This window comes from Rhipicephalus microplus, chromosome 1, assembly GCF_043290135.1.
Source record: "Rhipicephalus microplus isolate Deutch F79 chromosome 1, USDA_Rmic, whole genome shotgun sequence".
Classification (NCBI taxonomy): Eukaryota; Metazoa; Arthropoda; class Arachnida; order Ixodida; family Ixodidae; genus Rhipicephalus; species Rhipicephalus microplus.
The window spans coordinates 138,295,864-138,321,892 of NC_134700.1; the positions used below are offsets into that span (position 1 = coordinate 138,295,864).

Consider the following 26,029-nt stretch of genomic DNA (forward strand, 5'->3'; position numbering starts at 1 on the left):
GTGTGACATCAAACGCCATGACAAGCCGACTGAGCAATGCTTACATACTGCTAAGTTGCCAGCACCAAAAAGGTGCAGTGGCGGTGACTGGGCAGCTGGTGGCAAAATTCAGTGGTGGCCTCCTATACGCTAATATTTTTAATTTATATCGGAGGCTATGCTTTTGCTGGCTGTGCATATTGGTTCCTAGTGTCTGGATTGAGACAGTTGTCAGTCGAGTATGCATTGGCTGTCCACCATGGCCAAACCACAGTCCACACCAAGCTACTGCTCTTGAAAATGTAATCTTAGCATTGTCATTTGTGTCTTGAGGTTAGCCTGCTGTGTTATACTTCAATACCATTGTCATAGTGTATGTCGCTTGGTGTGCTAGAAAGGCTCTGCGGCTGCTTTATCTCATCCAGTCGTCACACACTTGTTCAAGATGGCTCCGATGTTTCTGCCATTGAGACCAACGAAACATGTGCCAATCTTTTTATGCTCTCTTAACAGGGAAGAAAGTAGCTCTTATTGGTCAGGCGGGAAGTTAGCCTGCTTCGACTGTATCTACACACTGAAATTCTTTGTTAGAGAATATTAGAGAGTGTTCAAATCATATGGATAGGTGCTCACGCCTGTGTGCGAGAACGCGTGTGTGTGATGCAGCGCAAGGTGCATCAGAGCTTTGCAGTCCCATGTCGTGCTTCTGAGGCAGTGATCTCAGTCTCCAACTCGGGGCCCAGAAACTCAGGCCGAAAGTCATTCACATAAATAATGCGATATTGAATCATTTACTGAGAGCATTCAAATAGCACTCCTTGGAGCAATAAGAAATGTTTGAAACAAAGAACGCACTTGCCGCAAGTGTGATGTTTCAACTCCTTTAAGGGGGGACACGGGTCTGAAGGCCAAAAATCGCAACAAAGTCGACTTTTTGAAGTTGACATTTTCGGAATCTGTACCTATTTTTGCACCTATCTGAGAGCTTTTCGCGTCATTGTTTCTGGTGCAAAATCAATTCATAACATCCTTGTGAGATGAATATGAGCGCAAATGGACGCTAAAATCGCGCTTTTTCCGCACCGAACTGTTGCCGTTACACATGAGCTATCGTGTTCATCTTGGTCTCGTTTGGAAGGGTCGTTCGTCACCTTCAATTTACAGCCACCGCTGGCTCACCTTGCTCATTGGTTTTTAAGCAAAAACGCGTCATCGAGAAGCACTATCACGCGATTCTATTGCCTGCTTGGGGCACGTGACAAAACCTAGGCATCCGATCGGCCAAGTGGTGTTTCCGGCGTCTGCTTCACGATCGTGATGCGCACGGACATGCGCCTTTTTGTCATGGTGCTGCTGTCTGCATGCGGCAGTAAAGAAGTTCCGTGCTACAGTAATTTGTGAAGCGGGTGTGGTGATCGTTCGTTCGCCGTGAACTTCAGGAAGAGCCCCGCTATGGCTCAGGACAACAAGGATAACCAACTCGCAGCAGTCGACGGTGGTCGCCGAATCACCGGTGTAGGCCTAACTCACGTGTGAGCCCTTTGGTTGCTGACAACGTTACTGAGAGTGGCTGTTTTTGCAGCCTCATCAATTAGAGGACGGCAAGTGAAAAGCAAAAGTGAAGCTACAAGAGATATCAATATTTGTAGTGACGGAATAGAAGCGCAGTCTTATCGCTAAACGCACCGAAGCTGCATTTGCCCCTCCCAGCCTGACGAAAGGGCATTGAACAGTGTGACGGGTCGTCAGAGTGGAGTACGCCGTGCGTCAGCGAACAACAGAAAGTCAATCCGTTCGCGGTGAGCGTGCTCGCCGCCCGCGCAATGGAGGCTATTGGCAACAGGCAGGCTGCTTTCAACGACGCGTTTTCAACGTTGTCGCAGTCTCCGCTAGAAAATGCGACAGTCTTTCGTGAAAAGGAAACTTAACACCTCGGCACTCATGTAGCCTCGAGATTTATGAGCGAGGGAGCAAGTTTAATTCGCGACATTTACGGTTAACTCATTCCGAACAAGCCGGAAAACATCGCCGTGTTATTCGACGGATCGCGGATGACGCGTGCACATTCGTTGCAAATCGCCATCAGTACAGTCACCGAACTGATAAGCGGCCTTGCGGCAGATGAGCACACGGCAACAACTTGCTACAGGACTTGAAGAAACGACACGCTCGTGCAAACAAGCCTATTACATTCCCGGTGCATATTAACCGACTAAAAGTATATGTGCCACAATATTTTTACTCGAAACGGCGAAATGAAGTTTTAGCAGCATTTTTTTCGAAGCACAGATTTTGACCACTTTCTTTTGCTTGTTTGGTAAAAGTGGACCTAGGACAGCTAGAGCTATAACTGTTTTTGCACAGTGTAGCTAAATGTGCACAAAAAACAATGATGAGAGCGGATTTTTAATGGGCAGCTTCATATTTTTTCTTTTAATATAAAAATTTTTATTTTTGGTTACATGCAATGAACTTTCGTGCTGTAATTCGAAAAGTACTCGTTCAATGTTCGCTCAGCTTGCAGTGTTGCACTCCTTAGGCTTTCTAGTATCCATATATATGTTAATGACTATGTCATTTTAAGTACATACATTTTTACGGCTAAAAATGTTAGAATTCTTTGTTTTCTTGATTTTCTCGAAATGGCAATTTTGTACACCGTGCATGATAATTCCTGCAATATATCTGAAACTATTACAGATAGCAGAATAATTTTTTTTTTGCAGCATGAAGCTATATGTTTGGAGCACACAACATAGGAAGCAAATTTTGGTTTTTCTTGATGCAGGTTCTTTAAATTAGTCTTTTGTGTGACCACACAGTGGCCACATTCAGAGCTATGAAGTTTAGTGTCATCATCATCATCAGCCTGACTATGTCCACTGCAGGACAAAAACCTCTCCCATATTCCGCCAGTTAACTCAGTCCTGTGCTTGCTGCTGCCAATTCATACCCGTAAACTTCTTAGTCTCATCTGCCCACCTAACTGTCTGTCTCCCTTTAATCCGCTTGCCTTCTCTGGGAATCCAGTTAGTTACCCTTAAGTGGGGACGTGGCAAGTAAAACTAATGTTTTTATTAATGTACTGTTTGTGATGAAATTTGGTGTGTGTATGTGGATGATTGTAAGGATTCCAAATATGAAAACAGTTTTCAAATACCTCTTGTACTTTTTGAGTTACAAGCATAATTTTACTATTAATGCTCTTCACACTTAAAGAGATAATTATTGCTAAATGAAATTTTTTTTTCATATTATTATGTTCCCAAAGCATCAACTTGTGCAAAGAAGCTATTAGTTGATTTTTCTAGTTCTTCTAACCATAAATAAAATTTCCAAAACATGGATGTTGTTTTGCGCACACATCGCAGTAATTATAAAATGTGTTCTAAAAATTTTAAATGATGGGTAAGAAGGGAGATAAAGCTTTATTGCACTGCTAAAGGCCTCCTGAGCCTAGTGCAAAAAACGGAAAGACTCTACCAGTCTTTGTTAGAAAATGACAGATGTTCTAGCGAAGGCACATAGGCGAAAATCAAGAGTTGAGAAAACTGACTTTGAAAGTTGACTCTTGTTTGGAAGTTCACAACATGCCTAAAACACTCAGAATCCCCCTGGGCAGTAATCCTGAGATGCTGTGGCCTTGGCCTCTGTAGAGCGCAACCCAGTTTTGCGCTTCTTTGTCGTGGAACAATGCGCCTTTTGAGCCCTCTTTACCCTTTTGGCATCCTTTTCGGCTGCTCGCCGCAAAGAGCAGTCTCCTGGATTGAAGCCCAGTTGAGCTGTGATCTCTTGCAGCGCACTCTTGCAGCCACCGGGGGGGCGCTGGCGTCGATCGACGGGAGCGGTCGCATACCACGTCGGCTCTGTGAAATATCGCAATTATTTGCGTCACATCAAGTCGTTCTCCTGCAAGCCTTCTACCACCGTCTCCAAGAACGTCAGCCGCAACCGAAGACATCACGTCTTGTCAGGTGGGCCGTCTTCTAACCCTTTTTTGGTCACTTGAAGCTTTCGCCAAACCACCGCGGAGTTAAGCCTAACCGCAGTAAGGGCCGCGCTGGCCCTGCCCGGGGTTTCCCCGGTAATGGCGTCTCCAAATCAAGTCACCGGCTACGATCCGGAGTCCCTACAGATAATACAGATGGATACCACTCAAACCGAGACACCTCTACCAACCGAGGAAGAGTACGTCAAGGATATGGTCCGCGTCTGGCGCGGAAGGAAGAACACAGCAGTGGCGTCGAGAGACGCCAGGGCTCCTGCAGCCAAACAACAAGCAGCGTCTCGCCCTCAGCAAGCACAGGGCAAGAACGCGCCGAGCGTCACCTCGCAGCGCGCCAAGCAACTCCAGTGGCGGCCGAAGAACACGCCGCGCATCGAAGAAGACGACATCATAGTGGTGCTGAAACCGCGTGAGACGCTCGACCTCAAGGCCACGTTTGGTCCTGGACAAGCCGGCGCTGCAGTCCACAGCATCCTCGGAGCCGACGCAAGTGTGGGACTTGCGGTGTGGCCCCTCTGGGATCAGAATGTACTTGTGTGCACGCTCAAATCAGTGGACGCCGAGAGACTCCTCGGGGACATTAAGCTGCCAGTCGGGGGCCGCCAGCTAACATTCCGGGGACATCCCAAACTCTCCGGTGAGTTCTGTCGGGGCATCGTGCATGTCTCTCAAGACGAAACGTCCGAAACTGTGAAAAGCAAGCTCAGTGCTGAGCCAAATATAGTGTCTGTGTGCAAGCTTGGGGACACCCCGGTTGCGGTGATCACCTTCGCGGGGACCAAGGTGCCACGGACGGTGTTATACAACTGCGAGCGGCTCCCTGTTCGCTTGTATAAGAAGACAGTGCCTGCATGCCCACTTTGTGGCACAGTGGGCCATCGAGCAGATACTTGCCCGCGCCCGCAGCCCGGCCGCTGCACAAGCTGCGGCGTTCAGGTACCTGCTGCTACTCCTGACGGCCCTACGGAACACCAGTGCATTCCGAGCTGCCTCCTCTGCGGCGGTGGCCACAAGACTGGAGCTCCCGGTTGTGCTGGACGGTTCCGGCAGCCGGTCAAGTCGGGATCCCCACGCGGATCCAAGCCGAGGGCAACGGGGGGAAACGGGGGAAACAAACAGGCTCCGACTCCCAAGACTGGCCCCAAGAAAGCACCAGCCGCCAAGTCGAATAAGCCAGAACTCAAGAAGACCGACACCGGGCACTCCACCAATGTAAAGCCTGGGACCCCGTCGGGGCCTCCTGTTGTGGTCAAGGACTTCCCACCCTTGACACCCGTCCAAGCACAGGTGAGCTGTTGGGGTGGGGCAGGCTCTGGACCTTCCTCTTCTCCCTCCCCTACTGAAACCGCCCTACAGCAACAGATAGGGGAGCTCAGGCGCCAGAACCAAATTCTTGCGCGCAAAATTCAGGAATTAGAAGCGAAGCAGGTTGGGTCATCCGAGCCAGTGCAGGAAGCCGAGGCAGAGGACGGGGATGACGGCTCTTCCGTCACATCCCGCCTCACTAGCGTCTCGCGGCAGGACGCGGACACGGTAGTTGGACCAGCTTCCATTACCGGATCCATCCGTCGCATCGAGTCCCTAGAGCATAAAACCGAGCAATTAGAGGCGAGCGTGGCAGCCCTCCCAACTCAAATCATGTCGGCAGTCCGCGAGTCCTTTCAGGACATGTTCACGGCAGCCTTAACGCAAGCACTTCCCGAAATTGTGGTGCGGGTCTCTAACTCAGTCCTTAAAGCCATGCAGCCCTGGGTTATCGCCCAAATTAAAAACACCACTCAGAGCGACTCCCCGCAGGTTAAGCGCAAGCCGGCCTCCCGTCAGGCAGCAGAAGAAGGCTTTTCGGGGCCGGCTCCAGGTCCGGACCGGTCCTCTGCACCGTAAATAAATACTAAAAGATGGCTAGCCGATCTAATAAACAAGCTAAATATCTACAAAAATTTGAGATTATACAATGGAACTGCAGGGGTTTTAGAGCCTGGAAAAAACGGTCGCACCTTCAGCTCTACTTGCAGTCCCTTGGAAACATGCCTGCCTTGCTTGCTTTGCAGGAGCCCGGTTTGGACGTTAAATTCTCTGGCTATAGCACTTTCCAGGGGGGCTTTCGTCATGCATCCTGGTTAACAAGGCATATACCGCGATTCAGGTCGATTTAAACTTAAGTACTGAACAAGAATACACAATGGTCAGAGTACTGCCTCTCAGACGTCGCGACCAGTCAATACACATCCTAAATATATACAGCCCCCCGCATAAGCCCCGCGTAACTTTTAGCGAAATCTTCCTCCGGGCGATCAAGTTGGCAGACAAGGACCCCTTAGTGATCGTGGGAGACTTCAATGCTCCCAGCCTTCACTGGGGCTATCACTACGAGAAGGCCAGAGGACGTAAGCTGGCGGAGCTTATCTCCACCCTTCGCCTCACGCTGCTCACGGATCCGGCGTACCCCACTCGAGTGGGGAATTCGGTAACCCGTGACACGTGTCCGGACCTCTCTCTCTCGTAAAAAACGCTAAGGATGCTACCTGGGAGAACTTGGGCGATTCTCTAGGCAGTGATCACTGCCTTCTCCGGGTCACACTCCTGGAAAAGTCAGCTCATAAAAAATGCGGTCAAGCCAAGTTGACCGATTGGACCCAATTTCGCAATCAGACTATCCCTCCCGTACTATTTTCTGGAGGCTATGCAGAATGGGCTCAACACGTAAACAACATTCAGAAAAGACTTAATACTACCCTCCAAACCAACGAAGAAATCCCCGCAGTTGACACTCACCTCCTACACTTGTGGGAGGCGCGCCGAAGCTTAACAAAACGTTGGAAAAAGCAGAAGACTAATCGCAAATTACGTATCCGCATAGCCCAACTCACGGAACAAGCTGCAGCGTATGCTGCCCAACTCTCAGATTCAAATTGGATAGCCCGCTGCGACGCCGCAGCTCGTCAGATGAGCTCGAAGGGGACATGGCGTCTCTTTCGCAGTCTCATAGACCCCTCTCAAACGAGAGGGGAGGCGCAAAAGCAGCTCCGGCGAGCTCTGCAAGGGTACCAAGGCACTCCGGCACAGCTTGCGGATGCTCTGTGCGATAGGTGTCTCTGTCGTACGGAGGACCCGCCTGGGCCGGCGTACACGTACTCTGGTAAGCCTAATCACCAACTCGATGCCCGTTTTGAGTTGCATGACCTTAAAGCGGCTTTAGCTAAAATGCGCAGGGGTACGGCTCCGGGGCTGGACCGCATAACAGTAAAGCTGTTGGCAAACCTCCCTGACACAGCCTACCTCCATTTATTGGAATACATGAACGAGATCTGGGACGGCCGTGCGCTCCCGTCCGAATGGAAAACGTCACTTGTGACTTTTATCCCCAAAGCAGGCAAGGCCGTGAATACGGAAACTCTGAGGCCCATATCACTGACTTCGTGCGCGGGCAAGCTTATGGAGACGATGGTACGGGATCGCCTCTCCCCATACCTTGAGGGCAAGGGCTTCTTTGCAGACACCATGTTTGGGTTTCGCCCACACATGTCTGCACAGGACGTCCTTCTCCAGCTCCATAGGGCCGTCATACAGCCCATAAGTATGCAACACAATGATAAAGCCATCCTCGCCCTTGATCTGAAGGGGGCTTTCGACAATGTTAAACACAGCAGCATCCTGGCTAACTTGAGCTCCACTGATTGCGGGGCTAAGGCCTTTGCATATGTCAGAGATTTTCTCTCTAAACGCCAGGCACTTCTTCGGATCGAGGATGAGGAATATGGCCCGTACATTATGGGAACACGGGGTACCCCACAGGGAGCAGTGTTATCACCACTCCTTTTCAACATTGCTATGATGCGCCTTCCAAGCGAATTGGCCAGGGTGGAAGGCACACAACACGCAGTATATGCCGACGATATTACAATCTGGACCACTGAAGGGAGCCTTGGTGAAATGCAGGAACGCCTTCAGCAGGCCGCATTCATAGTCGAGGCGTATGCCAATGATTGTGGACTCCAATGTGCTCCAAACAAATCAGAGCTTCTGCACGTTAGAGCGAAGCCAAGAGATAAGTCAGCCATACACATCTCCCTGTCTGGGGTTCCCATCAGAGAGGTGGAGGAGCTCCGGGTTCTGGGCCTGTTCATTCACCACAGACTTAGACCGGACTCCACTATAGCGAAACTTAAGAGAATAGGCGAACAGGTAGGGCGCATGATCCACCGCGTTTCCAACAAGCGGGGTGGTCTGCGGGGCAGGGACGCGCTTCGGCTCGCGCATGCCTTCGTGACTAGCCGGATCCTCTACGCCGTCCCATACCTTCGCACTAACAAGCAAGAAGACGAAAGAATAGATGCCATCATTCGTAAGGCTGCTAAACGAGCTCTGGATCTCCCGGTGGCCACTTCCAACGCCAAACTGAGGGCGTTAGGTGTGCTCAACTCCTACCAGGAGTTGCGGGAGGCCCACCTTATGAATCAATATACGCGGCTCGTGCAGACGGCTCCCGGGCGCCGCCTGCTAAACCGCTTACATATACAGCACACTTGCACTGCAGAGGAGGCGGAGCGTATTCCGGAACTATGGCGGCATATGCTCTCGGTCGCTCCACTCCCCAGTAACATGGATAAGCACACGCACGAAAGCAGAAGACAGGCGCGGGCTCGCACGCTTGAGAGGCAACACGGCTCCCGACCTGGTGTATTCTACGTAGATATAGCAGGGCCTTCGCCCACGGGATTTTACACGGCCTCTGTAGTTCACCGGGAAAAGCATGTCAATGGGCTCTCGTTCCGAGCACAAAATCCAGAGCGCGCTGAGGAAGTCGCGATAGCGCTTGCTGCTGCGGACCCCAACTCGAAAGTTATCATCACGGACTCCCGGAAAGCATGTACTCATTACTTGGTAGGAGAGATATCCCCCCTAGCCAGCCAAATTCTAAAACGGGCTCTCGCTGATCCAGCCCCGAAACGCATCGTATGGGCTCCTGGCCATCAGGGCTTACGAGGTAATGAGGCCGCTGACGCGGCCGCCCGAGCGCTTACCCACCAGGCTCCTCACCTTGGCTCTTATGACTCGGAGGCCAATACACCGCTGCTGCGGTTCAAAGAAATTCTGACTTATTATCGTGACACTCACCGCCTTTACCCGGCTCCTGCAAAGGGGTTGAGTAAGGCGGAAGAGCGAACTCTAAGGCGCCTGCAGACAGGTACTCTACTCTGTCCTGCAATCCTAAAGCATTTCGATGCGAACACAGATGGGCGGTGCCCATACTGTGGGGAGACGTGTGATATTTTCCACATGGTATGGGCATGTCCGAAAAATCCCCACCTACCCCCTTCCCCTACCCCTTCCTGAGAGGCATGGGAGACTGCCCTCCTCAACTGCTCATCACTAGAGTCTCAACGGGCTCTAGTGAGACGGGCGCGAGTAGGGGCCTCGTCATGCGGTGTCCCGGACTAAGGACGCCGACCATGTAGCACGGTCATGCTTTGGCCCCGTACCTCTCTCTTCTCTCTTTTGTAATAAATGTTTTTCATCATCATCATTGCAGCCACCATTGAAACGGCAGACTGCATCTGCAACTGCACTTTCCACACTCCGAAGGGAGGCGAACTGGCTCTTGGACTGGAGTGACCAAATGGCGCTGTTCATACTCTCCACAGCGTTCTGGGTTTTTCCCTGTGCACACCTTTCAAAGAGCTCTTTTTTCGAGAGGCACTTGTAGATTGGCAGCAGTGCCACTCACACGTGAGGGGGCAGTTTATGTTCGTGAGGCGGCAGCGGCTCTCCCTTGGCCAATGCCTGATTGTGCGGGCACCAGGAGTCGGTCCCATTTGGGCACAGGTCGTGGTGTGGATCCTTGTTTGTGGTTGTTACATGGTAATAAGTGGCCATGATGGCCCTCTCCATGCCAGGAACATCGTTGGGGTGGCTCTTAATGACCCAGCCATAATACGTTAACTTCTTTATCAGGCCCTGCGTCAGCCGGCCTTTGCCACCCATGCTCAGTCCTCGGCCTTTGGATTTGTGCTCATCAAGAAGGTGGCGCAAGGAAGTGCCCATTCTTTTTTTCACATGGTTCATACACTCCTGTTTCTTGATCACCATGTAGCCATACATTTTGTCTTGCGTGAGGGCAAGGTACGTATGGCTGTCACCGTCGCAGAGCACATTGATGTATCGAAGCTTGTACTTGGTAAACGATCTTTCAAACATGATCCTAGCTGCTTCTACTTCCATTTGGCCTGCATTAGCATCGGTGTTCTTTTGGCACTGTGGCTTGTGTTTCTCAAGTCACTCCTCATAGTTGTCGTCACCAGGCTTGGGGCCAACAGCACAGCCTTGGCAGTAGTTGGACAGGACACAGTGGTCCAAGACCAAGCCTGTGTACAGCTCGATTACACAGCCCACGCCAATATGACTTCTGTGCCCCCTCGTCATCCACGTGCCGTCGTAAATGACGTCAATGTTGCCTGGCACTCCTCCTAGGTCCTTGTAAATGTCATGCACCTTCTGTGCACTTTCTGCTTCAATGTGGATGGCAGCTGATGTGGTGGCAGGGTGGCTGTACTTCCCTTGCAGTCTCTGGTAGGACTTGTGGTGCAGTGCTCGATGCGAAATGTCCATCGCAGAAAAAATGTCATTTATGGCAGATTGTTTTCTGCCAACTGACTGCACAGCCCTCAAAGCACGCACGTTTACCTCAAAGGGGTTCGTTTTTTGTTGCCCGCAGCACCTCGGGGACGACCACGCACTGTTCACTATGCCACAATTGTCACAAAAAAGTTCCATCCTCGCCGCGAGTCCAAGGCAGTGCGTAGTCTCGAGGCGTATCGACCCTTCATCGCACTTGTTGCACTTTGCTGACGAAAGCAGACCGTTCAGCATCTTCTTATTTACAATAAAGAATGTGGAGTCCTTACCGCTGTCATTTTCGTCGCAGCCTTCGTCAGAAGCTCGAGCTTCCGCTTTGAAGCGGACTTCAATGCTACGGCATCCAAAACATCCCGCCTTGTCTGCACCCGCTGCGCGATTTCTTCACTGCTCGGAATCTGGGCCGAAACTCGCGATAGAATGTTCGACGCGCGAACGCCCGGAGTTGCAACGGCTGCCGACGCGGTGCCACCGCAATCGGGTTCGCGAGAGCGTTCATCACGGTCGACGGCACCCGGCGGTCTGACATACGACGAAGTGGCACCTTCCACACTCTCGGCCTCACAACAATCAGCGAAGGGTCTGAGTAGAGGCTCCGTGACGCTTGAAGAGCATGCTCCGTCCGGAACTGCGACTGGGACGGCAGCCGCAGTCGTCTGTCCTTTGTTCCAAGCTTTCCGACGCTTGCCGTACTTGTGGACGCTCCGAAACTTTTTTTGCGGCAACATAGCACCGCAGTATGAGCAAGCACTCAGAAGAGACCACCGTTGTAAACAAAGCTTGGTAAAAAAAGCACGCGAACTATCACAAAAACAGCAAACTGGCAAAAAACAAAGCGCATGCCGGATGATTCTCGGCGCGGCGGCCGCAGATGCGCTCGCGCTTCCAAGGTTGCCAAGGTGCGCGGCGCAGCTTTGACCAGTAAGAGGTCGCGCCTGCTACCACGTGACCCGCGCAGCCAATTGCCGTTCTTCATTTTCGTTTTTTTACTTGCTCCTCGCGCTTTTATTTTCACTCGACGAAATACGAGACCGCGACCATCGGGAAGCCGGCTTTCTCCTCTTTCCAATGCTACCAAAATGGCGGCTCACGGTCAACAACTTGGCGCGTTTGCGCGGCGTGAACAACACCGTTTCAGGGGCTTTTTTTTCGCACTTTTTGGCGACTAGCCTCGGCAAAAACACTATTTGCGGGATTTGTAGCGCACGTTTCGCTGTAATATTTTAGAACAAGGAAGTTGAAGGTCTGAAGATTACGAAAAAAATAAATCAGAAAATCGCATATCTTGACCAAAATCGGCACTTTACTTGCCGCGCCCCCCCTTAATGACCAGTGGTTATCCTGTCTACGCCTTACATGCCCGGCCCATGTCCATTTCCTCTTCTTGATTTCAACTATGATATCCTTAACCCACGTTTGTTCCCTAATCGACTCTGCTTTCTTCTTGTCTCTTAAGGTTACACCTACCATTTTTCTTTCCATTGCTCGCTGCGTCGTCCTCAATTTAAGGTGTACCCTCCTTGTAAGTCTCCAGGTTTCTGCTCTGTAGCTAAGTACCGGCAAGATACAGCTGTTATATACCTTCCTCTTGAGGGATAGTGGCGATCTACCTGTCATAATTTGAGAGTGCTTGCCAAATGCACTCCACCCCATTCTTATTCTTCTAGTTACAGTAGAATCTCGATGATACGATCACGGCTCATACGAAATTCTGGGTGATACGAAGTTTTTGTGATCCTGGCTGAGGCCCAATAATTTACTATGTGCTAGAGCACGGTTGTTACGAACTTATTTTTTACCCGAGTTGCTTAATACGAATAAACCCCACCCCACCGACTGCCGCGGAAGCAAGCAGCGTGCACGCACGCGCTGAAATGCGTGCTGCGCCGCCAGTTCGGCACGTTGTCAGCGCCGCCTGCGAGCGGCGGGCGACAGACTCGAAGATCTGCACGATCTCGAACGCCGGAGCAACAACCTAGTTCTAAAAACGTTGCGCCGGAGTGCGCCTTTTGCTTTCTCTCGAAGGCTCCAGATGGCGCTGGCGACGGTGGAGACACAAATTCAATCCAAGCTTTGTTTCGCTTGGTGGCGGTTGCTCTCTGGTGCGGACACGTGGTTGCTACAGTGCGGAGGCTGTTGAAAGTCTTGCCCAGTCGAGAACACATATTTGCTTTGTTGTGCCTTTTTGTGGAGTCGCAGCAAGCCATGTCTCGCAAGCGGAAGGCTCTCTCCTTTAAGGAGAAACTGGACATTCTTCGAAAGGTCGATGAGGATCCGAAAAGAAAACGCACGGAGTTGGCTAAGGAGCTAGGCCTCGCTACGTCGACATTGAGCACAATTGTTGGACAGCGGGACACAATAATGAAAAATGTGCTTTTGTTCAGCGCCAACGCGAAGCAAGCGAAGACAGCCCAACATGTGAAACTTGAAGAATCTGTATTGATCTGGTTTAAGGAAGTTACTGCAGCCGGTGTGAACATTGACGGCAAAGTTTTGCGTGAAAAAGCCGACGAGATCGCCCTTGCTCTGCACATCGACGGATTCCAGGCTTCAGGTGGGTGGCTGTACCGTTTCAAGACGAGACACGGTCTCGTGTACAAAAGCATCTGCGGGGAAGCTAAGAAGGCTGACGAGATCATTGTTAGCGACTGGCTCGCGAAGCTGGAGTCTCTTATCTCGGGGTATGAGCCTCGTGATGTTTTTAATGCAGATGAGGCAGGCCTGTTTTTTAATCTTCAACCCGAGAAGAGCCTTTGCTTAAAAGGTGAAGCGTGCCAAGGAGGCAAAAGAAGCAAAGAAACAATAACGGTTTTTCTGTGCTGTAACGCCGACGGGTCGGAAAAACTGAAGTTGATCATAGTTGGAAAATTTCAGAAGCCTCGGTGTTTCAAGTGCGAGAGCCATTTGCCATGCGTCTATCGCGCAAACAAAAAAGCGTGGATGACGGCGGCCCTGTTCGAAGAATTTCTGTCTCTCCTTGACAGGAGAATGGCCTGCAAAAATCGGAAAACTAGTATTTTGATTCTTGACCTGTGCGCCGCCCACCCGAAGCAAGTGACGCTTCAAAACGTCAAGCTGTTTTTTTTTTGCCCGCAAATACGACGACGCACTTGCAACCGCTTGACGCTGGCATTATAAAAAACGTCAAGCATCATTTCAGACGCCTTCTTGTGTGCCGGCTCTTTGCCAAAATCGACAGGGACAGGAAAGACGAAGGTGGCCTGCGAATAAGCCTTTTGAACGCCATCCATTTTATCTCAATGGCTTGCAATAGAGTAACGCCGACTACCATTGCGAACTGCTTCGGTAAATGCGGCTTCTTTAGGATTCCCGAAGAGGTGCCACAGGCCCTTTCAGAGTCGGAGGAGCCCATTTAGGGTTGGGAATGCCTTGATACCAAGTGTTCGGCTCACAACTTTTGCATGGCGGATGACAATCTTGCCACTTGTGGTGCGCGCATGGTGGAAGATATTGTCAACGAGGCCACGTGTGCCGATTCCAGTGACGATGACGAGGAAATGGACGAGTGCGACGGCGAAGGACTACCACCGGCGGCTGAAACTCTGCACGCGCTCGATGTCCTGAGGCGTGCTATGGCTGCTGAAGGAATCAGTGATGACACGTGCACGCGTTTTACCGATTTCAGAAAAGTCTGCTGAGTGACTTGGGAAAAAAAAAAAAGAAGCAGAAAGACATCAGAAATTTTTTCTCCAAAAAATAAATTTTTTTCGAGTGTGGAAAATCAGTTTGCCTCCGACTCGGTGTTAATTTAGCTAGCTTTGTGGGTGTTCCGATGATACGAATTTCGGATATTACGAATATATTTTGTGACCCCGCGAGATTCGTATCATCGCGGTTCTACTGTACTTCAATCTCGTGGTTCGGCTCCGCGGTTATTACCTGCCCTAAGTAGACATAGTCCTTTGCAACTTCAAGTGCACTATTACATATCTTGAAGTGCTGCTCTCTTCCGAGGTTGTTGTACATTACTTTCGTTTTCTGCAGAATAATTTTAAGACCCACCTTTCTGCTCTCCTTGTCTAACTCCGTAGTCATGAGTTGCAATTCGTCCTCTGGGTTACTTAGCAATGCAATTTCATCGACGAAGCGCAGGTTACTAAGGTACTTTCTATTAACTCTTATTTTTAACTGTTCCCATTCTAGGTCTCGGAAAACTTCCTGTAAGCATGCGGTAAATAGCATTGGGGAGATTGTATACCTTTGCCTTACGCCCTTCTTGATTGGTATTCTGTTGCTTTCTTTATGAAGCGCTATGGTAGCAGTTGATCCCCTGTAGATTCCAGGATGTTTCCAGGATGTTTATGTATGCTTCATCGACGCCCCGATTCCGCAGTGTTTGCATGACTGCTGATATTTCTACTGAATCAAATGCCTTCTCGTAATCAATGAAGGCTATGTATAGCGGTTGGCTGTATTCTGAGCATTTCTCTATTACCTGATTGATGGTAGGAATGTGGTTGATGTTGAGTAGCCCATTGAAAATCCTGCTTGTTCCTTTGGCTGATTGAATTCTAATCTTTCCTTTACTCTGTTAGCGATTACCTTTGCAAATAGCGTGTATACTACGGAGAGCAAGCTGATCGGCCTGTAATTTTTCAAGTCCTTGTCATCTTCTTTTTTATGTATTAAGATGATGTTAGCATTCTTCCAAGACTCTGGTACTCTTCCCGTCATGAGACACCTCGTAAACAGTGTAGCTAGTTTTTCTAACACAATCTGTCCTCCATCTTTCAGCAGATCTGATGTTACCTGATCCTCACCAGGGGCTTTGCCTCTTTGCATGCTCTCCAAGGCTTTTCTGACTTCTTGTATCACTACTGGTGGGGTGTCATCTGGGTTACTGGTAGTTCTTATAGTATTAAGGTGTTGGTTGTCCCTGCTTTTGTACAGATCTCTGTAAAACTCCTCTGCTATTTCAACTATCCTATCCATATTGGTAGTTATTTTGCCTTCTTTGTCGCTTAGTGCATACATCCGATTTTTGCCTATCCCAAGTTTCCTCTTCACTGCTTTGAGGCTTCCTCCATTTTTTTTTTCAGAGCGTGTTCAATTCTTCCCATGTTATACCTTCTTACATCGGATATTTTACGCTTATTAATCCACTTCGAAAGCTCTGCCAGCTCTATTTTGTCTGTTGTACTTTGTGCTTTGTGGGGTCTCGGCGAGGCGAACGAGCTCATCGCCACGCCACGCTCTTGGAGTGAACGGACACAGTAGACGCGGTCGGTACAAAGCACACAACATACATACATCAGGGTGTCTAGCAACCGGGAAAACCGGGAATTGTCAGGGAAATGATACACGCCGGGAAAAATCAGGGAATCGTCAGGGAATGTTGCCAAAAAGAGAACCCAGTCAGGGAAAATGACTCGCGACTTGTTCCCCGGCGCGGAGCGCGCACTCAGCTCACTGTAATTGGCGCAAACAACCTACGGGGACAGATGCAATCCAAGCCAGTGGGGCAGTAGTGCCAAGGTTGACAAGTTTGGCCTTTTTTTCTCCGTGGCCTGGCAACCTTGAGCAGTGCGCGCTGGGCATGCTGGGTATACACTTTTGTTGTTTTGGACCACCTCTTCTGTCCACCATGTTTTGAACGATGGAACCTTCCCGTGGCGGTGTGTTGTCATCGTTTTTTTCTGAAGAGAAGCCTTCTCACTGACGATGTCGGCGGCGAGAAAGTGCTCCTTTAATTCGGACTGGACGATCCCGAACGTTTCGGAATATGCAAGCTGGATTAAGCCCGTGCAGAATGATCCTCAGAGTGCTCATTGCACACTGTGCTGCAAAACGTTTTCTTTAAGCAACATGGGAGGAACTGCAGTTTCCAGTCACGCGTCCAGCAAGAAGCATCTTGCTGGTTTGAAGTGCCGGTCGAGCTCCTCGCAAACTGGTATGTTGTCCTTTTTTACGCCAGCGACGAACGCCTCGGCCAAATGTAGCGAAGACCGGACAGTCGCGCCCGAGGAGCCTGCCCCCACCACAAGTGCGAAGACATCGATGAGCGGCTTTCTTCTGAAGAGCGCTGTGACAAAGGCCGAAATAATGTGGTGCTTAAACGCGGTAGCGACTCACGGATCTTTTCGGTCAACAGCGGCGTCGGCCTCGCTCTTCCCTCTCATGTTTCCGGGATGTGAAGTCGCTGAAAAACTTCATCCAGGGAAGGACAAGGTAGGGTATACGATTTGCCACGGTATTGCGCCTTACTTTCGTAAGAATCTTCTATCAAGCCTTGCCGGTGTGCCGTTCTTAGTTGTTCCATTTGACGCTGCCGTAGAAAGAGGCTTCTCGGTCAACAAAGAATGCCTCGTCGAAAACTTGAAAGAAGACTCGCTGATAGCACAACGACTGGTGCATGATGCCGTGTTGGCGGCAGGCGGCGTGGAAAAGGTTCTAATTACTGACAAGATGCTGCAGATGGTTCGGAATTCCTACAGCGTCTTCAGAGAGGAACTGCAGAAGAACAAGGCAGAAAGACGAGTGGAGTCAGGTGTTCAGAAGAACAAGAAAAGAGTGGCTGCTCTTGTCAAAGAACTGGAAGAAAAGAAGTGAAGGCTGCTTAGTGACTCGCTGACGGAAGCTAGTCTCCTGCAAGAGAAAATAGATGCTCTTAAGAAGTAACAGATGAGTGCTTCAAGAACTCTTGTGCAGTGGCTGACACAAACAGCAGAAGCCGATGTGTGTTTGCATAGACTTTGTGCAATAATACTCTAGTCAGCGACTACAATTTGCGGTGAATTATTTATGTTCGCGCTCTAAATAAAACAATGTTTTGTCGTCTGCACTAATGATCTTACATGTATTGCCGCCTATGCAGACGTCAGGAAATTTCACTTGAAATTGTCAGGGAAAACCTGGAAAAGTCAGGGAATCTTAAAATAATAATTTGCTAGACACCCTGTACATACATTTATTAACTAATTTAGACGACAATATCATCCACCGAATGATACATCACGCTACTATACAAACAACATAACGCAATGACACACTAAACACACAATAACATGATAAACACACACTAACACACCCAACACACTAACACATACCCAAGGCAGCGTCGCCAATGCCTGACTTTCCACGTGGGACCTCGGCGCGAAGCCCACGGTGCCGAGCACGGGACCCACGTTACAGACAACCGTTCGCGGCAGCCGCCACGTGCAGAAGAGGCTCGCTCAACGCTCGCCCACCACCAAGGCCTGTCTACCGCCAGGGGCCACCGCTGGCGCTACCACTCTACCAACAGTGGTACTCAAAGCGAACACAACGCCATCTATCGCCCGGCGGCGGTCACCACCGAAATAAAGCCTTGGGGTGAGACACGTGCGCCACGCGGCGCAGACAACTTTACAGGGGGGGTGTCAGCACCCCCACATTCCCCCAACCTTAAATCAAACCACATCCCGAAATCAAAAATTAGCTACACAAGCTTTAAAAAAAAAAATGATATCGCACGACCATAATGTCCTTGCACCACGACACCGCCGCTGGTCGACACTGCTGCACTGTCCGGCTAGACTTCACCTCAGTACCGGCCCCGCAACAGCAACGTTGCCGTCGGCGCGACGATCCGTCGCTAGCGCCGACACGTCTTTCAGTTGCGACCAGCACTCGCGAGGGTGCCGGACTGCAGGCAGTTGCGCAGATCCCAGGCATCTCCATCGCCCGACCTCACGACCACATTCCTGGCCAGCGACGCTGACGATGTGCAGGACAGCCGGCCGTGGATGACATCCCTCCCGCTGAATACATCAATAACAACAACAAAAAACTTGAAAGAAAACAATCGAGCAGGTCCTCGGGAAGGGAGCTTCGAGCTTTTCGTCCACGTGGTACGTTGGTCAGTACTGCTAGCTAATACATCAGGGGCGGCCGAGACGCCCATCAAAATAAAACAAAAATCACTTTTCCTAACTCGTGCTCACAAAAAAAAAAGTGAGGGAAGCAGAGCGCAACACCTCAACGCCACGATCCACCTAGTTGTGCCACGTGCGACAGGCGGCTGCGCAGAGCCTTAGGCCAAATGAGGCGCTCGGCAACAACCGGCATCCACCCAGCACCCAGCCTAGGCGCAGAAAAGGCAGCCGCGAGGAGACGTCCACTCTGTGAGGTGGCCCTATCGCTCGCTGCACACAGCAGCTTACCGAGCGATCGGCGTCCACCGCCCCGGGCGGTGTCACGACGCCTCGGCGTCGAGCCGCAATACCAGACAGCAACGACGCCCGGCTCCCTGAGCCCAAAGATATAGAAGAAGCTATTTACAGAAAATTGGACCACCCACGAGGCTTCCGTACTCACTCGCTTGGGGCCTGGCCTACAAACCACGTGCTCTAGGCCTTGCTCACCCCAGGATGTGGACCGCATGGCTCTCGTCCTAATTCAATAACGTTTTTGAAAACTAACAACAACAAAAAATAACAATACTTGCGAGCAAAAAAAATAAATAGAAAGTCAACCTGCCGACAAATTCAAACACGTTACAAAACCAATCTCCTCGCTTCTCAACAAAGCACACCACCGACGCTAGCAAAGAAGTCCCCTCTAGGCCTACTCTACTCCGGCTCTAACAAGGTCCCTGTATTGAACCGCAAAAACTGTCGTCCGATACTCCAAGAGCTCCTTGTTGGGCCGCCAGTGTGGGGTCTCGGCGAGGCGAACGAGCGCATCGCCACGCCACGCTCTTGCAGTGAACGGACACAGTAGACGCGGTCGGTACAAAGTACACAACATACATACATACATTTATCAACTAATTTAGACGACGATATCGTCCACCGAATGATACATCAATTTTAATTAACACGCTACTATACAAACAACATAACGCAATGACACACTAAACACACAATAACATGATAAACACACACTAACACACCCAACACACTAACACATACCCAAGGCAACGTTGCCAACGCCTGACTTTCCACGTGGGACTTCGGCGCGAAGCCCGCGGTGCCGAGCACCGAAGACCCACGCTACAGACAATCGTTCGCAGCAGCCGCCACGCGCAGAAGAGGCTCGCTCAACGCTCGCCCACCACCAAGGCCTGCCTTCCACCTGAGGCCACCGCCGGCGCTACCACTCTACCAACAGTGGTACTCAAAGCGAACACAACACCATCTATCGCCCGGTGGTGGTCACCACCGAAATAAAGCCTTGGGGTGAGACACGTGCGCCACGCGGCGCAGACAACTTTACAGGGGGAGTGTGAGCACCCCCACAACTTGAGACTTTCCTGCTTTGACGCTTCTTAATGAGATTTTTTCGTTTCCTGGGAAAGCTTGCCACTGTCCTGTCTAACTACCGTGCCTCCAACTTCCACTGCACACTCCTTAATGATACTCGTCAAATTATCATTCACTGTATCTACGCTAAGGTTGGTTTCCTCAACAAGAGCCGAGTACCTGTTCTGAAGCGAGACTCTGAATTCCTGTACCCTCCCTCTCAGTGTTAGCTCATTGATTGGCTCCTTGTGTATTAGTTTCTGTCGTTCCTTCTTCAAGTCTAGGCGAATTCGAGACAGTACCATTCTATCGTCACTGCATCGTACCTGCCAAACATTTCCACATCCTGCACGATGCCTGGGTGTGCACTCATTGTAAGGGCTATTTAGTTCTTATTTTTGCCATTACGGCTCCTCTATGTCCACTCACGGTTTCCTCGTTTACCTCGTTTTTGGTAGGAGGTATTCAAAATCTACAAATTATTGCATTCTGCGAATTCTACTAGTAGCTCTCCTCTGGCATTTCTAGTACCGATGATCTCCTACTTCTTGATCTCCAGCCTGCTTCTTCTCTACCTTTGCATCAAAGTCTCCCATCAGTATAGTATACTATGTTTTTACCTTACTCTTTGCAGATTTCACGTCTTCATAAAAGCTTTCAACTGAAGCATGATCATGGCTGGATGTAGGCGCATAAGCCAATACCACCTACATCTTGTATCTCCTATTGAGTTTAATTATGATACCTACCACCCTTTCATTAATGCTAAAGTATTTCTCTATGTTGCCAGCTATGTTTCTGTGAATTAGGAACCCTACTCCAAGTTCTCTTCTGTCAGCCCAGCCAAGCCCCGATAGCAAAGGACGTGGCCATTCTGTAGTACCGTATAGGCCTCATCAGTCTTCCTAACCTCACTGAGCCCTATTTATCCCATTTTAGGGGGCAGACTGGTCTTAGACTTTTTTTTGTTTATTTCTTCAGTGATCTTGATCAAACTGCACAGGGTTATGCAGTTTTTTCTGCTGATTTCAAATATTTAATTAGTTTTTCTGTAACTCATTTTGTTCCTGAGGTAACTTAAGTTAACCCTCTATTGTTTAAGGCTGCCATAGAAAAAAAGTGGTTAATTAAAAGTGAAATTTAGGATATGACTAATGACTATAGAGTGAAAGTATGAAGGAGTTTTTTTGTTTTTAGGCCTTTATTGGTTATTTTACAGCAAAATGAACTATTCATTTTCAAAAGCAGTTGGAATTGTGTTACAATTTTGATTAGTATATAATTAAAAAGGCACGTGCTCTAGATTCTGCTCCCATACTTGCATTCTACACACATACAGGTTTACACTGCAAAGAGAATTATTGTTGTACCTGCCCTAACTGCAGATATATTGAGGCCTCAAAATTGAATAGTCGCAAGTTTACTTTCTTGAGAAAAATGGAAAAAAACTAAAAACACACAGTTTTTTCAAAAAGCAACAATCATGGTGTGCATGTTTTGCAATCCTCATAAAGGTGCTCATAAATTGGTAGTAGAGCTTTAGACACAGGTGCTGGCAAATTATAAAGAAGCCTCAAAGTCCGTTCCCAATTTTTTTACAGGTTCTCCATGTTAACAGCACCAAGTTAGAGAATGACATGAAAAAAAAAATACTACTTCCTGGTGCACAAAAATTTGCTGAGATATAGAAAAATAATTGCAGAAACCAAATATGTCAATTTTAAAAAATGAATTTTTTTGTCACTTTTTCATCCCAAAGACCAGTCTGCCCCCTTAACATCCTCTAGCTCCTCGAATAGTACAGCTAGACTTGCCTCACTAGACTAGGTTCTAGCGTTAAACGTTGCCAAGTTCAGGTTCCAATGGCGGCCTGTCCAGATCCAGAGATTCTTAGCACCCTCTGCTGCGTTGCAGATCTGACCGCCGCCGTGGTCAGTTGCTTCGCAGCTGCTGGGGACTGAGAGCTGCGAGTTGATTGATGTATGCACGTGGGAGGTAGTGAGTGGCCAGATACTCACCAGGGTGGCTAATTCTTCTCTGATGAGGGAGTGCGTTACCGGTGGTCGTTACCGGCGAGGCTGCACCCCAGGCCTCTTGATGCAGTTCCATCACCACGCGGATTTTTTTTTATTCGGTTGGGAATTGCCCGGCACAGGGATTCGAACCACGGACCTCTTGCATGCGAAGTGGATGCTCTAACCACTACGGCATCGCTGCTACTGAAGTTTAGTGTACTGTAAAGTAAAAAATAATGACCCAATCAAAGAAGTGCTTCCTATGTTTTGTAGCTTGTGCTTTCTTGTGTTGATCCCTATGCTATTTGTAAATTTCAGACTGGTGATTATTTTTCTATTGTAGTAGGAATAATATATATTGTTATCCTAATTAAGTAATGAACTAATGAAGATATAGAAAAAATAACTACATTTTTAGAATCTGGAGAACAAGCTTAGTAAGCTTGCCAACTTTTGTCACATTTTGTTCAAAAATAAATGAGAGAGTCCTAAGTCCCATGTCTCCTCTTAAGGGAAGCCATTGGGCTTACTCTGCCGTCATAGTTATTAAAAGCTTGGGTGATGTCCGCAGTGGTGTGGCACCGATGCTCTCATTTACATTAAAAGGAAATAATTGTTTCCCACTCGCTCTGATGAATGTGCAGCATCAAAAATCGTTGCATGCAGCAGTCTAAAATTTCATAAAAGCAAAGCGACGACCTATGTTTATGGCACCTTTGTTTGTGGTGGTCACGTTTTCTGTTTCAAGACTTTGCACATGCACATGTCGAAAGAATAGACCAACAAGCATCACGAATTTGGTACATGAATTTTGAAAATAGGCCTTATCACTAAACGTCTAGATAATATTATAGAGTGTATAGTGATTCAACTTGTGTAAGTGCAAGCAGCTTAAAATTAATCGGTTGGCTCTTAAAATTTGTTGTGGCATAGCCTTTCTTGTAAAAAGGTGCCTTTCTTGTAAAGGCACCTGTTCTAATCGGGATTAGCTTTCGTTTCGGGATCAGGGAGAGCTGTGTGATATTCCGAAACAGACAACAAGGTTCTTTTTCTCGCCAGTCAGGATCGCTTGCGAAATACTAGCCACATCGGCAGCATCGTTTCATAAATGATCGCTTGCAGGATAACTGAGAGCTTAATGTGGTTATTCATGCTTCATTTACGGCCCCTTATGCTTTTTACTTGATGCATGACTCTTCGAAAAACACCATGTCAGGCTCTTGACACACAGAATTCGTGGTGCAGGAAACAGAACTATGCCACGGAGTGGTGCGTGGAGTAGTGCGTGTGCCGCAGTTCAAGCGTGCCACAAACAAGTCGAATCGGTTTTCTTTGCCACTTCGAAGGCAAGGGAGCTGTGGTCATTCTCCATGGTGCATCGCATGATTTGAAAAATTCTTTCACAAAAACCATGTGCGATTCCACCGTATGACCCCTGGCAGCTGTGAAAATTTCGTTGATCATCCGGGTATTGTGGATTAGTTTAGTGGATATTGTCGCACCGAGTTAACTCGGCTGGTTAGAGGCCCCCACGTTGCTCCGAAACCAGTGCAGTCTTGAACACTATGTCTGGCCGCATCAGCATTCAGTAGCAGTTGTGCGCAGCACGTGCCAGTCAATTTTCTCACCACACTGTGAGGGTGGCCGAGAGAGGGCATTACGTGACGGCATGATCATCATCGGGACTTGGCGGAGAGAGGGCACTACATGATGGCACCATCATCATCATTGGGACTGGGAGTTGTAAGGGTTGCGTGCGTGGGGAAGAGGGGAGTTTGGCCTGGTTGGGAAGAGTGGCAAGACGTAGGGGTGGTGTTGTGCCCGATTTAGGGTTAGCGCGTGACAAGTGGGGGCTCGTCCGGGACGGCTTCAGGCCCGACAACAGGAGCGGACAACATGCCTAGGCTCCAAGGTGTCGTTGAAGAGCTGTTGCTGGGCACAGACGGCTCCGCCATGGAGCGCGAACGAATCGCGGCAATCGTGTGCGATTGAGTGATGGCAACGCTGCTGCCCACAGCTCCGCACGTAGGGGCATGAACTGTGATCGCTAACACTGGCGCGGTCTCTCGGGCCACTGATGACTCTCTCGGCTCGACGCTACGCACCTCCCTCGCTACTTCCGTGTTAGAGACTTGCAGTCGTCGAGGGAGTTTCTTGAACGCCTGGAAAACTTCTGCCTCATACATAACAAGGGTCGCCGCCGCTAAGGGACTGACTCACGTGGTACCGGCTGCCCTCGAGGGCGGCGCGAAGTTGTGGTGGCGGTTCGTGCGCGGGTTCGACTCGTGGGAGCAATTCACTGCCGCCTTCCGCTCCGAGTTATCGTCGATTGACGCGAAGCGTCGCCTGAAGGCGGAGCTCGAACAGCGCACGCAGCACCCGGAAGAGAATTTGAAAGAGTATTTATGCGATCGCTACGTTTTACGACCTCATCGAGGAAGAGGTCTACGAAGCCGAGAAGGTGCAGCGCGTACTGAAACAGATGCCCCCTCAGCTGCAAGATTTGGCGGAGGGACATGCCTATAACGACCTCGCCGAGTTGGTGAAGGCAGCCGACGGCCTAATGGAGCGGGCTTGACGTTGCCTCCAGTACAGACCACCACCACTTCCAAACAGCCAAGTAGCCAGAGATCTGGCATTGCGTCCTGGCCTGGCCCCCGACCATCGCTCACTGCCGCAGCCGAACACTATAGCGACGCCGTCGTTCGCTTCGTTTGCTGCTGCCCTACCGGTGCCGCCGACTTATCACTGGTCACTGCATCCAGCTGCGCTGGACCCGTCGTACTGCCGGGACCGGCAGTACTCGTGCGACACAGCGCCTCCGTTCTCACCCTACGGGCCGGGACCGACGCCGCGGCAGGAGCCCACGAGTGGAGCAATGCGTGTGCAGTGCCATCGCTGTGGTGGATTCGGCCACATTTCTCCTAACTGTGCCACGGGTCGACGAATGGGGCCACCCGTTTGCTTCCGGTGCCAGCGATCGGGTCACCTGCAAGCACAGTGCCCGGGAAACCAGTGGCAGTAGGTGCTGCTCCGGCGGGCACCTACGGCTGTGCGCACCAAGTAGCGACCACAGCCGGTGGCAAAGAGCCCCTTATGGACATTCATATCGGGTCGTCGACGTTCAAGGCCCTGCTAGACACAGGCTCAAGTGTAAGCTTCTTCAGACCGCATGCTGCGGCGGCGGCCCAAGCTTCTGTGGCCAAACCCAAGGCAGACGTACGCGTGCTGCGTTTGGCATCAGGCTGGTCAACCATGTCTCTTAAGTGCCAGATCGAGTGGGCTGCCGGTTGCCGCAGACAGCAGTTTTTGTGCGTTCCTGACCTGTGCCGTGACATTGTCCTTGGTAGAGATTTCCTGACGGTGAGTGGCATCTCTCTGCACGTGTCACTTGGTTGCTGGACTGTCGGCACAGAACCACAAAGAATTGTGCCCTTTGTCAAGGCCGTTTAGGAGCAGCCAGAGGCTGTGGATGATTTTGGAGACAGTCTGCGCTGGATTTTTGCTGAGGGCTATGCCAGTGTGTGTGCCAGTGTGCCGGAGGCGACTGCAGCCTGCAATGTGATCATTCCCGGCCACTCGTCAGACCTAGACCCACGCATGAAACACGTTTTAGAAGAGTTTAGTGAAATCTTCACCACCACTCCGGACTGCACAACCCTGGCAGACCATCGCATTAACACGGGAGACAACCCACCTGTTTGATGCAAACTGCCACCAGTGAATGCCAAGAAGCAGGCCATCATGGACAACTGCATTCACGACCTGCTGGCACAGAACCTCATCCGCCCTAGCCAAAGTCAGCGTGCCAGTGCTCCAGTCCTGGTTGAGAAGAAGTCTGGTGGCTACCGCATGGCTGTGGATTACCGCCAGCTGAATGCACGCATTAAGGTGCCAGTCTACCCCATGCCCAGGACTGATTGGTTGCTGGCACAGCTGGGGCGAGCCAGGTGGTTCTCAAGTTTTGATCTTTTGCAGGGTTTTTTTCAAATCACTGTTGAAGAGCAGGATATTTCAAAGACAGCGGTCATTTGATATCGGGGAACCTTCGAGTTCATGAGAATGCCCTTTGGAGTTGCCGGAGGTCCTGCCACGTTCCAGACCCTGATGGACCGACTACTGGAGGGAATCAATAACCAGTTTACCATGGC

The 26,029-nt window shown here is 50.0% G+C and overlaps 1 protein-coding gene across 2 annotated transcripts in view; it reads left to right on the forward strand.

Moving 5' to 3' along the window:
- LOC119177840 (activating molecule in BECN1-regulated autophagy protein 1A) overlaps positions 1-26,029 on the forward strand; it is a 152,895-nt gene that overhangs the window by 73,194 nt on the left and 53,672 nt on the right. The window lies entirely within an intron of this gene.